Source organism: Ranitomeya variabilis, chromosome 4 (genome assembly GCF_051348905.1).
Source record: "Ranitomeya variabilis isolate aRanVar5 chromosome 4, aRanVar5.hap1, whole genome shotgun sequence".
Taxonomy (NCBI): Eukaryota; Metazoa; Chordata; class Amphibia; order Anura; family Dendrobatidae; genus Ranitomeya; species Ranitomeya variabilis.
Genome location: NC_135235.1, coordinates 288,883,652 through 288,896,907, shown reverse-complemented (window position 1 = coordinate 288,896,907; position 13,256 = coordinate 288,883,652). Strand labels below are relative to the sequence as shown.

General features: G+C 45.9%; 1 protein-coding gene across 4 annotated transcripts in view; it reads left to right on the top strand.

Moving 5' to 3' along the window:
- Positions 1-13,256, top strand: part of DVL1 (dishevelled segment polarity protein 1) — a 186,186-nt gene that overhangs the window by 3,261 nt on the left and 169,669 nt on the right. The gene's annotated exons all lie outside the window — the stretch shown is intronic.

Here is a 13,256-nt window from a genome sequence, read left to right as displayed (position 1 = left end):
GTACTTGAGCACAAGACATTTTGGGCACTTGGAGCTTCAGGCTTTGCGGGAAGATCATTTTCTGATCCCTATGACTGTGCCCAGTGCACAAGTTCCATAAGGACATCGTTAAGGGAGTTTGGTGGAAGAATATAACCAGAGCACGGACCCCAACCCCATCCAACACCTATAATGGAGATTGTGAGCCCGGCCTCCCCCCAACATCAATGTCTGACCTCATAAGTGCTCCTCCGGATAAACAGTCACCTCCAAAATCTTATAGAAAGTCTTCCCACAACACCTGCAAAGATGGAGCTAACTCCAAATTGATGTCTATGGCTGTAGAATGACAGGTCGAAAAAGCTCCTATAGGTGCAATGTGGAGGCGGCAGAGGCGGACATATCATTGGTACAACCTGTACAGTCACACGGGGGTATAAAAGGTAAATGGGCCCATTTCCCCAACAGCTGGAATTGTGCTTTATGATAAAGTATTGGACTCCCAAGGGCCCATATATTGTACTTGCACAGGGGCCCTCTTCTGTCTGTGTTTGCCAGTTGGATGGACATATGGTATCAGAAGCCCCAATGGAGCCCGCCATACTTCTGTCCATAGAGGGTAGCAATATCATGGCTATTTGACGTCTGTTGACTCAAACATTATAACTAATGACCCGGCCCCCAATAATCATCAATACTTGAACACCCTTACCTATGCTATCCCCTCCCCATCATCTGACTCCGTGTCATGTACCCCTCTCCTCCTCACATGCCCTAATCCTCCTAAAAGACTGTACATTCTTGCATCCATTGTGCCCCCGAAAAGCCAGCTCCACCAATCACTGCCCATCAGTCACTGCCGATAGCGGGTCGTTACAGCGTACACTGATTGGCGGAGCAGGTATTTTTTGTGTATCAAGATGGGATCAGGATGTAGATACCAGCAGGGGCCGTGGGATCATCACAACAGGGTCTGCTTGAGACACAAGAAGGAAGGCATGTATCACTTTTTAAGCTGTCATTTAAAGAAAAAAATGTTATTCTCTAGACAATCCCTTTATCGGAGTTACATAAAATAGGCAACCCCTCCAAATACCAAATGTTGTGTCTCCATTAGAGTTGGTGCATATCTGTCTGCTGGACCTGGTACATCGGCCATGTCAGTAATCTGTGACTGATGGATGGGAGCCCTGAGGACTTTCTCTTACCTGATGGCATCTGCCATACTTCATTGTGGCTTGTCCTAATGAAGAAGTGTGTCCTGTCTCCTGCCCATCTCTGGACCACAGGCCGCATGGATTTTTACCCACTTATCTCCAAGGCTGATGGCATCTTCGGCTCTTCTTCTGATTAGTTGGTCTTCGTTGTGGCACCATCGTTGGTATACTGTATATGTGATGTTGTGCCAGGCTGGAAAGTCAAAAGAGCATATGGGGATACCGCCAGATAAGAGTCAGTTCTCTGGGCTCCTGGCCAGCAACCACGGATCACTGATGTGTCTGATGGATTGGGTCTTACGAATGGATTTGCACCAACTTTAGTAGCCATCAGTATTAGTAGTCATTCCAGTGCCCAGAGGAGTTGCCATACACGTGACATACAGTCACGTTTTTTATTCTGAAGCTAGGACAATGTGATCGAAAGAGACCAGCGGTGGACTCCGCGTCTGGCGGTATGCATGCCTACACCACATTCTCCTAAAGTACCTCTCTCCGCATACCACGGCTGTGTTTCCCCCCTTCATAGATTTATTTTGGCCCGCTGACTTCCGGGCTCATGCATCACATGAATTCCGTATACGTAACTGAAGAAGGTTCATGTTGAACCGAAACGTTTTGAGTATACTGCAAAATAAATTCTTCTGTTCCATCATCCCAAGTTGAGTGCTAAGTTTTATGTTGATTAGAACAATGTGATCGCCATGGATCTGGCTTCAGAAGCTTTCAGCAGGCATCCTTCAGGAAAAGTTCCGTCTGACTCCAGTCACTGCTCGGGAAATGTAGTATTGCATGAAAACCATTGATGTGAATGGGTGACCATGGAAGGGGTGGGTTTGCCAGAGCTAGAGTGTCGATGTGTTATGACTCTATTTTGACTAATAGTCAGTGGTCCCGAGCTGAGGACCCCACATCTATATGGTCTGTGCTTCATATGGGAACATTGCAAGACAGACTGATTAAACACAAAGCAGACAGCGGCAGAGTTATTGCCGCCATGTGTGTTCTATTCTGAAATCCTGTGGTATTTCAGAGAAAACCTACTTTGGAAAGCGGGCCAGGACTATGTGGATGACTAGTCTAAGGCCGGTATCCAACGACTTTTCCTTGCTCAGATCCCTTTGACTGAGAGTTCTTTCCAAATACACATATGTGCGAAGAGACTGGTCAGTCATGTAGAGCAGGGAGAAGCCGCCGGACTAGTCTTCCAAGATATATGGTCCCCAGATGGCTTTTCAAAGAAGGTTTTCTTCGGAAATGTCGCAGTGTCTGATTCATGCTATTCATGGTTCGGGCAGCATGAATCAGCCGACAGGTCCCATTTCATTGGCGATGGACTTACAGTTTAAAGGGGGAATAAGGGGCTGCCAGACTCTTATCTGAGAGGGAAAGACATGATTAGATAGACGATTTCCATGGTGGAAGAGACCCAGCTATTATAACAATTCCCGTGACAGCAGACATGGGGGTCAGTCCGGGAATGCCCATAATGGTGGATGAGTTGGAATTATGCTTTAGGACTAGAAAGCTGAGTGATATCCTCTGTGAATACTATAATGGAGGTCATATTGGTGTTCTCCAGCTGTCCTACAATCAGGTACAAGGAACATTTAGTATAATCTGGTGGTAATGTAGTAACGGGTGATTCAGTGATGATAGGGAGCAGGGCGCTGGGATTTGTCTGTAGTCTGGGGCCATTTCCTGTGAGAACGCTGCACCAAAATATAATTAAGGTTTACAGAACATCAGAATCCCGTTCACACTGTCATGTCCGAGTCCTCGGAACAGCCTGACAGGGACAGAATTCCATGTGATTTCACTAAAATACTGATAGACCATTAGGGATCAGCTACAACATTCACCCACAATGTGCTGGTGGAGCATGCCTCATAACAAATGGCTTTTCTATTTTTATTACATGGTTAATTTAAAAAAACAAATCATCACTGTGTGTATTATCCCTGTACTGTGACATCACTGTGTGTATTATCCCTGTACTGTGACATCACTGTGTGTATTATCCCTGTACTGTGACATCACTGTGTGTATTATCCCTGTACTGTGACATCACTGGATTTATTATCCCTGTACTGTGACATCGCTGTGTGTATTATCCCTGTACTGTGACATCACTGTGTGTATTATCCCTGTACTGTGACGTCACTGTGTGTATTATCCCTGCACTGTGACATCACTGTGTATTATCCCTGTACTGTGACATCACTGTGTGTATTATCCCTGTACTGTGACATCACTGGATTTATTATCCCTGTACTGTGACATCGCTGTGTGTATTATCCCTGTACTGTGACATCACTGTGTGTATTATCCCTGTACTGTGACATCACTGTGTGTATTATCCCTGTACTGTGACATCACTGTGTGTATTATCCCTGTACTGTGACATCACTGTGTGTATTATCCCTGTACTGTGACATCACTGGATTTATTATCCCTGTACTGTGACATCGCTGTGTGTATTATCCCTGTACTGTGACATCACTGTGTGTATTATCCCTGTACTGTGACGTCACTGTGTGTATTATCCCTGTACTGTGACATCACTGTGTATTATCCCTGTACTGTGACATCACTGTGTGTATTATCCCTGTACTGTGACGTCACTGTGTGTATTATCCCTGTACTGTGACATCACTGGATTTATTATCCCTGTACTGTGACATCGCTGTGTGTATTATTCCTGTACTGTGACATCGCTGTGTGTATTATCCCTGTACTGTGACATCGCTGTGTGTATTATCCCTGTACTGTGACATCACTGTGTGTATTATCCCTGTACTGTGACGTCACTGTGTGTATTATCCCTGTACTGTGACGTCACTGCGTGTATTATCCCTGTACTGTGACATCCCTGTGTGTATTATCCCTGTACTGTGACGTCACTGTGTGTATTATCCCTGTACTGTGACATCACTGTGTGTATTATCCCTGTACTGTGACATCACTGTGTGTATTATCCCTGTACTGTGACATCACTGTGTGTATTATCCCTGTACTGTGACATCCCTGTGTGTATTATCCCTGTACTGTGACATCACTGTGTGTATTATCCCTGTACTGTGACATCACTGCATTAATTATCCCTGTACAGTGACATCACTGTTTTTTATCCTTGTACTATCACATCACTGTGTTTATTACCACTACTAGATGGTGGCCCGATTCTAACGCATCGGGTATTCTAGAATATGCATGTCCACGTAGTATATTGCACAGCCCACGTAGTATATTGCCCAGCCACGTAGTATATTGCCCAGCCACAAAGTATATTGCCCAGCCACGTAGTATATTGCGCAGCCCACATAGTATATTGCACAGCCACGTAGTATATTGCCCAGCTACGTAGTATATTGCCCAGTCACGTAGTATATTGCCCAGCCTCGTAGTATATTGCCCAGTCACATAGTATATTGCACAGCGACGGAGTATACAGCACAGAGCCAATTAGTATACAGAGTTAAAATAAAAAATAAACATATACTCACCCTCCGTAGGCCCGTTGAAGTCCTGGCCCTGTGCGCGGTGCAGGCGTCAGCTTCCGGTCCCAGGGTGTGATGACGTCGCGGTCACATGACCGTGACGTCATGGAAGGTCCTTCTGGCATACCATCCTGGGACCGGAAGCTGCCGCTTGCATGGAGCGGTCACCGTAGCGACGCTAGGAGCGCGAAAGGCGGCGGATGGTGAGTATAGCAGGTTTTTTTTTTTCATTATTTTTAACATGACATATTTTTACTATTGATTCTGCATAGGCAGTGTCAATAGTAAATAGTTGGGGACACACAGGGTTAATAGCAGCGGTAATGGAGTGCGTTACACCGCGGCCCGTTACCGCTGCCATTAACCCTGTGTGAGCGGTGACTGGAGGGGAAGGGGATTATGGAGCGGGCGCCGGGCAGTGATTGCTGGGGAGTAGGGGAGGGACTAATCGGACTGTGGCCGTCGCTGATTGGTCGCGGCAGCCATGACAGGCAGCTGCCGAGACCAATCAGCGACTTGGATTCCATGACAGACAGAGGCCTTGACCAATGAATATCCGGGACAGACAGACGGAAGTACCCCTTAGACAATTATATATATAGATAAGGGTGGCCATCGGGTTAAGTTCACATGTCCATATTGTTTTCTCGTTCTGCCACCATCGCATTAAGTTCTGTGTGTCGCTCAGAACATCTTGATGCTTGTACAGAGCCGAAAGTGAAGAGAGCTCTGGAGCAAACAGCATTAGATATATGTTGCAGTTTGGCTTTGGGGATCAGAAATTATTTAGGGGGGTTTGGTCTCAAGTTTAAATTTACAAGTCTGAATACGTTTTGTATGTGAACATGTACAGTACAGACCAAAATTTTGGACACACCTTCTCATTTAAAGATTTTTCTGTATTTTCATGACTATGAAAATTGTACATTCACACTGAAGGCATCAAAACTATGAATTAACACATGTGGAATTATATACTTAACAAAAAAGTGTGAAACAACTGAAATTATGTCATATATTCTAGGTTCTTCAAAGTAGCCACCTTTTGCTTTGTTGACTGCTTTGCACACTCTTGGCATTCTCTTGATGAGCTTCAAGAGGTAGTCACCTGGAATGATCTTCCAACAATCTTGAAGGAGTTCCCAGAGATGCTTAGCACTTGTTGGCCCTTTTGCCTTCACTCTGCGGTCCAGCTCACCCCAAACCATCTCTATTGGGTTCAGGTCTGGTGACTGTGGAGGCCTGGTCATCTGGCGTAGCACCCTATCACTCTCCTTCTTGGTCAAATAGTCCTTACACAGCCTGGAGGAGCGTTTGGGGTCATCGTCCTGTTGAAAAATAAATGATGGTCCAACTAAACGCAAACCGTATGGAATAGCATGCCGCTGCAAGATGCTGTGGTAGCCATGCTGGTTCAGTATGCCTTCAATTTTGAATAAAAATTTAAAAAACTGACCGTCACATCCAAACATAGATCAAGTGTGAACAGGTGCTGAACCTAGAGTCACCAACTCGTACACAGTCAAATAAATAAGGCAGCACACTGCGGCACTAAAACATGCAAACATGAAAGTTGAACTGCATTACTGCACTAGAAATTTGAAAAAATGAGAGCGTTTAGTGCATAAATTGGCCAATTTATGTGTACCTGGTAGCCACATTAGGGCATCTCTCGTATACCAGGTCCTACACTTTCCTTTCCTCGAGAATAAACGTCTTAATCTGAATGGGTACCTGTGAAACCTCTTCTTAGACTAAAACACCTGTGGCTAAGAGGTGGAGTGCTCGGTCAGAAGGTTTGTGAATACAAATTTCAAAAAACTGACTGTCACATCCAAATTGCAGCATGCCCATTACCCCTCCACAGAGAGAGAGAAATTTAGTCTAAGAAAAGGTTTCACAGGTACCCATTCAGATGAAGACGTTTATTCTCAGCGAGGAAAGGAAAGTGTAGGACCTGGTATACGAGAGATGCCCTAATGTGGCTACCAGGTACAGTGTCACCAGCAAAACACCCCCACACCATCACACCTCCTCCTCCATTCTTCTCGGTGGGAACCAGGCATGTAGAGTACATCCGTTCACCTTTTCTGCATCGCACAAAGACACGGTGGTTGGAACCAAAGATCTCAAATTTGTACTCATTAGACCAAAGCACAGATTTCCACTGGTCTAATGTCCATTCCTTGTGTTCTTTAGCCCAAACAAGTCTCTTCTGCTTGTTGCCTGTCCTTAGCAGTGGTTTCCTAGCAGCTATTTTACCATGAAGGCCTGCTGCACAAAGTCTCCTCTTAACAGTTGTTGTAGAGATGTGTCTGCTGCTAGAACTCTGTGTGGCATTGACCTGGTCTCTAAAGGTACCTTCACACTAAACGATATCGCTAGCGATCCGTGACGTTGCAGCGTCCTGGCTAGCGATATCGTTTAGTTTGACACACAGCAGCGATCAGGATCCTGCTGTGATATCGCTGGTCGTTGAACAAAGTTCAGAACTTTATTTGGTCGTCAGACCGGCGTTTATCGTCGTGTTTGACACCAAAAGCAACGATACCAGCGATGATTTACACTGGTAACCAGGGTAAACATCGGGTTACTAAGCGCAGGGCCGCACTTAGTAACCCGATGTTTACCCTGGTTACCAGTGTAAAATGTAAAAAAAACAAACAGTACATACTCACCTTCGCGTCCCCCGGCGTCCGCTTCCCACACTGACTGAGCGCCGTAAAGTGAAAGTGAAAGTACAGCACAGCGGTGACGTCACCGCTCTGCTGTTAGGGCCGGCGCTCAGTCAGTGCCGGAAGCGGACGCCGGGGGACGCGAATGTAAGTATGTGCTGTTTTTTTTTTTTTACATATTACGCTGGTAACCAGGGTAAACATCGGGTTACTAAGCGCGGCCCTGCGCTTAGTAACCCGATGTTTACCCTGGTTACCCAGGGACCTCGGCATCGTTAGTCGCTGGAGAGCTGTCTGTGTGACAGCTCTCCAGCGATCAAACAGCGACGCTGCAGCGATCGGCATCGTTGTCGCTATCGCTGCAGCGTCGCTTAATGTGAAGGTACCTTAATCTGAGCTGCTGTTAACATGCGATTCCTGAGGCTGGTGACTCAGATAAATTTATCCTCAGAAGCAGAGGTGACTCTTGTGTAACAGAGTGTCACCCCAGCCTGTACACATGGACCATACTGTAATCAGGCTTACATTAGCATTCCTTGCCCTGTATCTGGTGGGGGTATGCTTGTCTTTGTTTCCCTCTGCAGGGGGCGTCTACAGTACACAAACCTGTAGAGAGACTGCAGACAGGGTTTCTGGAACTTTCTTAATCCTTAGAGCTATGTTTAACCCCTTCCCGACCTTTGACGCAGCGTATGCGTCATGAAAACCAGTGCCAATCCGACCTGTGACGCAGCATATGCGTCATGGTCGGATCGCGTCCCTGCAGGCCGGGTGAAAGGGTTAACGCCAATTTCACCCGACATGCAGGGACAGGGAGAGTGGTGCTACAGCCCAGGGGGGGTGGCTTCGCCCCCCCGTGGCTACGATCGCTCTGATTGGCTGTTGAAAGTGAAACAGCCAATCAGAGCAATCTGTAATATTTCACCTATGAAAATTGGTGAAATATTACAATCCAGCCATGGCCGATGCTGCAATAGCATCGGCCATGGCTGGAGACCCCGATCTGGCCCCCCCACCGACTGACAGCGGCGATCTGCAGCCGCCGTCAGTGTTCCCTACCCCTCCGTCCTGTCCTAAGCGCCTTCCTCTCCCCTCCGACCCTCCCCCGTCCTCCCCTCCGCCTCCCCCGCTGTCCGATCGCACCCCCCCATACTTACCTAGTCCCGGTGTCCCTCCCGGTGTCCTCGGTCTTCTCGCATGGGCGCCGCCGGCAGATTCGTTCCCTGTACATTTTGATCGCTGTGATAAGTTCTATCACAGCGATCAAAATAAAAAAAATAGTAAATAAACCCCCCCTTTATCACCCCCATAGGTAGGGACAATAATAAAGTACAGAAAATATATTTATTTTTGTTTTTCCATTAGGGTTAGGGGTAGGGTTAGGGGTAGGGTTAGGGGTAGGGTTAGGGTTGCACTAAAGGTACCGTCACATTAAGCGACGCTGCAGCGATATCGACAACGATGCCGATCGCTGCAGCGTCGCTGTTTGGTCGCTGGTGAGCTGTCACACAGACAGCTCTCCAGCGACCAACGATGCTGAAGTCCCCGGGTAACCAGGGTAAACATCGGGTTACTAAGCGCAGGGCCGCGCTTAGTAACCCGATGTTTACCCTGGTTACCAGTGTAAATGTAAAAAAACCCAAACACTACATACTTACATTGCCGTGTCTGTCGCGTCCCCTGCCTTCAGCTTCCCTGCACTGTGTAAGCGCCGGCCCTAAAGCACAGCAGTAACGTCACCGCTGTGCTTTGCTTTACGGCCGGCACTGACACATTCAGTACAGGAAGCTCTGAGCAGCAGCGCGGACGCCGGGGGACGTGACAGACATCAGAGGGTGAGTATGTAGTGGGGTTTTTTTACTTTTACAATGGTAACCAGGGTAAATATCGGGTTACTAAGTGCGGCCCTGCGCTTAGTAACCCGATATTTACCCTGGTTACCATTGTAAAACTTTGCTGGCATCGTTGCTTTTGCTGTCAAACACGACGATACACGCCGATCTGACGACCAAATAAAGTTCTGGACTTTCAGCAACGACCAACGATATCACAGCGGGATCCAGATCGCTGCTGCGTGTCAAACACAATGATATCGCTATCCAGGACACTGCAACGTCACGGATCGCTATCGTTATCGTTGCAAAGTCATTTAGTGTGAAGGTACCTTTAGGGTTAGGGTTGCACTTGATAGGGTTGCACTTAGGGATAGGGTTGCACTTAGGGATAGGGTTGCACTTAGGGTTGCACTTAGGGTTAGGGTTGCACTTAGGGTTGCACTTAGGGTTAGGGTTGCACTTAGGGCTAGGGTTTCACTTATGGCTAGGGTTGCACTTAGGGTTGCACTTAGGGTTGCACTTAGGGCTAGGGTTGCACTTAGGGCTAGGGTTAGAGTTAGGGTTAGAGTTAGGGTTAGAATTAGGCTATATGCACACGGTGCGGATTTGGCTGCGGATTCGTAGCAGTTTTCCATCACGTTTACAATACCACGTAAACCTATTGAAAAGCAAATCCGCTGTGCCCATGGTGTGGAAAATACAGCGTGGAAACGCTGCGTTGTATTTTCCGCAGCATGTCAATTCTTTGTGCGGATTCCGCAGCGTTTTACACCTGCTCCATAATAGGAATCCGCAGGTGAAATCCACACAAAAAACACTGGAAATCCGCGGTAAATCTGTAGGTAAAGCGCAGTGCGTTTTACCTGCAGATTTTTCAAAAACGGTCCCGACAAGTCCGCACACAAATCCGCAACGTGGGCACATAGCCTTAGGGTTAGGGTTGGAATTAGGGTTAAGACTAGGGTTAGGGGTGTGTTGGGGTTAGGGTTGTGGTTAGGGTTGGGATTAGGGTTAGGGGTGTGTTGGGGTTAGTGTTTGAGTTAGAATTGAGGGGTTTCCACTGTTTAGGCACATGAGGGGGTCTCCAACCGCAACATGGCGCCACCATTGATTCCAGCCAATCTTGCGTTGAAAAAGTCAAATGGTGCTCTCTCCCTTCCGAGCCCGGACGTGTGCCCAAACAGTGGGTTTGGGGTCCAATTTCTCCTGTAACTCTTGGGAAAATAAAAAATTCTGGGCTAAAAAATTATTTTTGAGGAAAGAAAACGTATTTATTATTTTCATGGCTCTGTGTTATAAACTTCTGTAAAGCACTTGGGGGTTCAAAGTGATCACCACACATCTAGATAAGTTCCTTCGGGGGTCTAGTTTCCAAAATGGGGTCATTTGTGGGGGGTTTCTACTGTTTAGGCACATCAGGGGCTCTGCAAACGCAACGTGACGCCCGCAGAGCATTCCATCAAAGTCTGCATTTCAAAACGTCACTACTTCCCTTCCGAACCCCGACGTGTGCCCAAACAGTGGTTTACCCCCACATATGGGATATCAGCGTACTCAGAAGAAACTGGACAACAACGTTTGGGGTCAAATTTCTCCTGTTACCCTTGGGAAAATAAAAAATTGCGGGCTAAAAAATCATTTTTGAGAAAAGAAAAATTATTTTTTATTTTCTTGGCTCTGCGTTATAAACTTCTGTGAAGCACTTGGGGGTTCAAAAAGCTCAACACACATCTAGATTAGTTCCTTGGGAGGTCTAGTTTCCAAAATGGGGTCATTTGTGGGGGAGCTCCAATGTTTAGGCACATAGGGGCTCTCCAAACGCGACATGGTGTCCGCTAATGATTGGAGCTAATTTTCCATTCAAAAAGCCAAATGGCGTGCCTTCCCTTCCGAGCCCTGCCGTGCGCCCAAACAGTAGTTTACCCCCACATATGGGGTATCATCGTACTCAGGACAAACTGGAAAACAACATTTGGGGTCCAATTTCTCCTCTTACCCTTGGGAAAATAAAAAATTCCGGGCTAAAAAATCATTTTTGAGGAAGAAGAATTATTTTTTATTTTCACGGCTCTGCATTATAAACTTCTGTGAAGTACCTGGGGGTTTAAAGTGCTCACTATGAATCTAGATAAGTTCCTTGGGGGGTCTAATTTCCAAAATGGGGTTCCTTGTGGGGGAGCTCCAATGTTTAGGCACACAGGGGCTCTCCAAACGCGACATGGTGTCCGCTAACGATTGGAGCTAATTTTCCATTCAAAAAGTCAAATGGCGCGCCTTCCCTTCTGAGCCTTGCCGTGCGCCCAAACAGTGGTTTACCCCCACATATGAGGTATCGGCGTACTCAGGAGAAATTGCCCAACAAATTTTAGGATCCATTTTATCCTGTTGCCTATGTGAAAATGAAAAAATTGAGGCTAAAAGAATTTTTTTGTGAAAAAAAAGGACTTTTTCATTTTTACGGATCAATTTGTGAAGCACCTGAGGGTTTAAAGTGCTCACTATGCATCTAGATGAGTTCCTTGGGGGGTCTAGTTTCCAAAATGGGGTCACTTGTGGGGGAGCTCCAATGTTTAGGCACACAGGGGCTCTCCAAACGCGACATGGTGTCCGCTAACGATGGAGATAATTTTTCATTCAAAAAGTCAAATGGCGCTCCTTCCCTTCCGAGCCTTACCATGTGCCCAAACAGTGGTTTACCCCCACATGTGAGGTATCGGTGTACTCAGGAGAAATTGCCCAACAAATTTTAGGATCCATTTTATCCTGTTGCCCATGTGAAAATCAAAAAATTGAGGCTAAAAGAATTTTTTTGTGAAAAAAAGTACTTTTTCATTTTTACGGATCAATTTGTGAAGCACCTGGGGGTTTAAAGTGCTCACAATGCATCTAGATAAGTTCCTTGGGGCGTCTAGTTTCTAAAATGGGGTCACTTGTGGGGGAGCTCCAATGTTTAGGCACACGGGGGCTCTCCAAACGTGACATGGTGTCCACTAAAGTTTGGAGCCAATTTTTCATTCAAAAAGTCAAATGGCGCTCCTTCCCTTCCGAGCCCTGCCGTGCGCCCAATCAGTGGTTTACCCCCACATATGGGGTATCAGCGTACTCAGGACAAATTGGACAACAACTTTCGTAGTCCAGTTTCTCCTTTTACCCTTGGGAAAATAACAGAATTGTTGCTAAAAATCATTTTTGTGACTAAAAAGTTAAATGTTAATTTTTTCCTTCCATGTTGCTTCTTCTGCTGTGAAACACCTGAAGGGTTAATAAACTTCTTGAATGTGGTTTTGATCAGCTTGAGGGGTGCAGTTTTTAGAATGGTGTCACTTTTGGGTATTTTCAGCCATATAGAACCCTGAAACTGACTTCAAATGTGAGGTGGTCCCTAAAAAAAATGGTTTTGTAAATTTTGTTGTAAAAATGAGAAATCACTGGTCCAATTTTATCCCTTATAACATCCTAGCAAAAAAAAAAATTCTGTCCAAAATTGTGCTGATGTAAAGTAGACATGTGGGAAATATTATTTATTAACTATTTTGTGTCACATAACTCTATGGTTTAACAGAATAAAAATTCAAAATGTGAAAATTGCGAAATTTTCAAAATTTTCACCAAATTTCCGTTTTTTTTCACAAATAAACGCAGAAATTATCGACCTAAATTTACCAATAACATGAAGCCCAATGTGTCATGAAAAAACAATCTCAGAATCGCTAGGATCCGTTGAAGCGTTGCTGAGTTATTACCTCATAAAGGGACACTGGTGAGAATTGCAAAAAATGGCCAGGTCATTAAGGTCAAAATAGGCTGGGTCATGAAGGGGTTAAGGGGTGGGTGTTGGGATCAGCCCCTCTGTTGGGCATAGATACTAAGAGTGGTAGGACAACAAGACACATGTTCTGTTAGTTGGTGCTGTGTGCTTTGAAGGACAAGGATCTGCAGCTGCAGCTGGATCCTGGTATCATGTATGGAGATTGGAGATCATTTTGCCACATGGAATTGTGATGTCTCACCACCCTACTCGATTTAAGGACTGAATCTGAAGACTGTTGT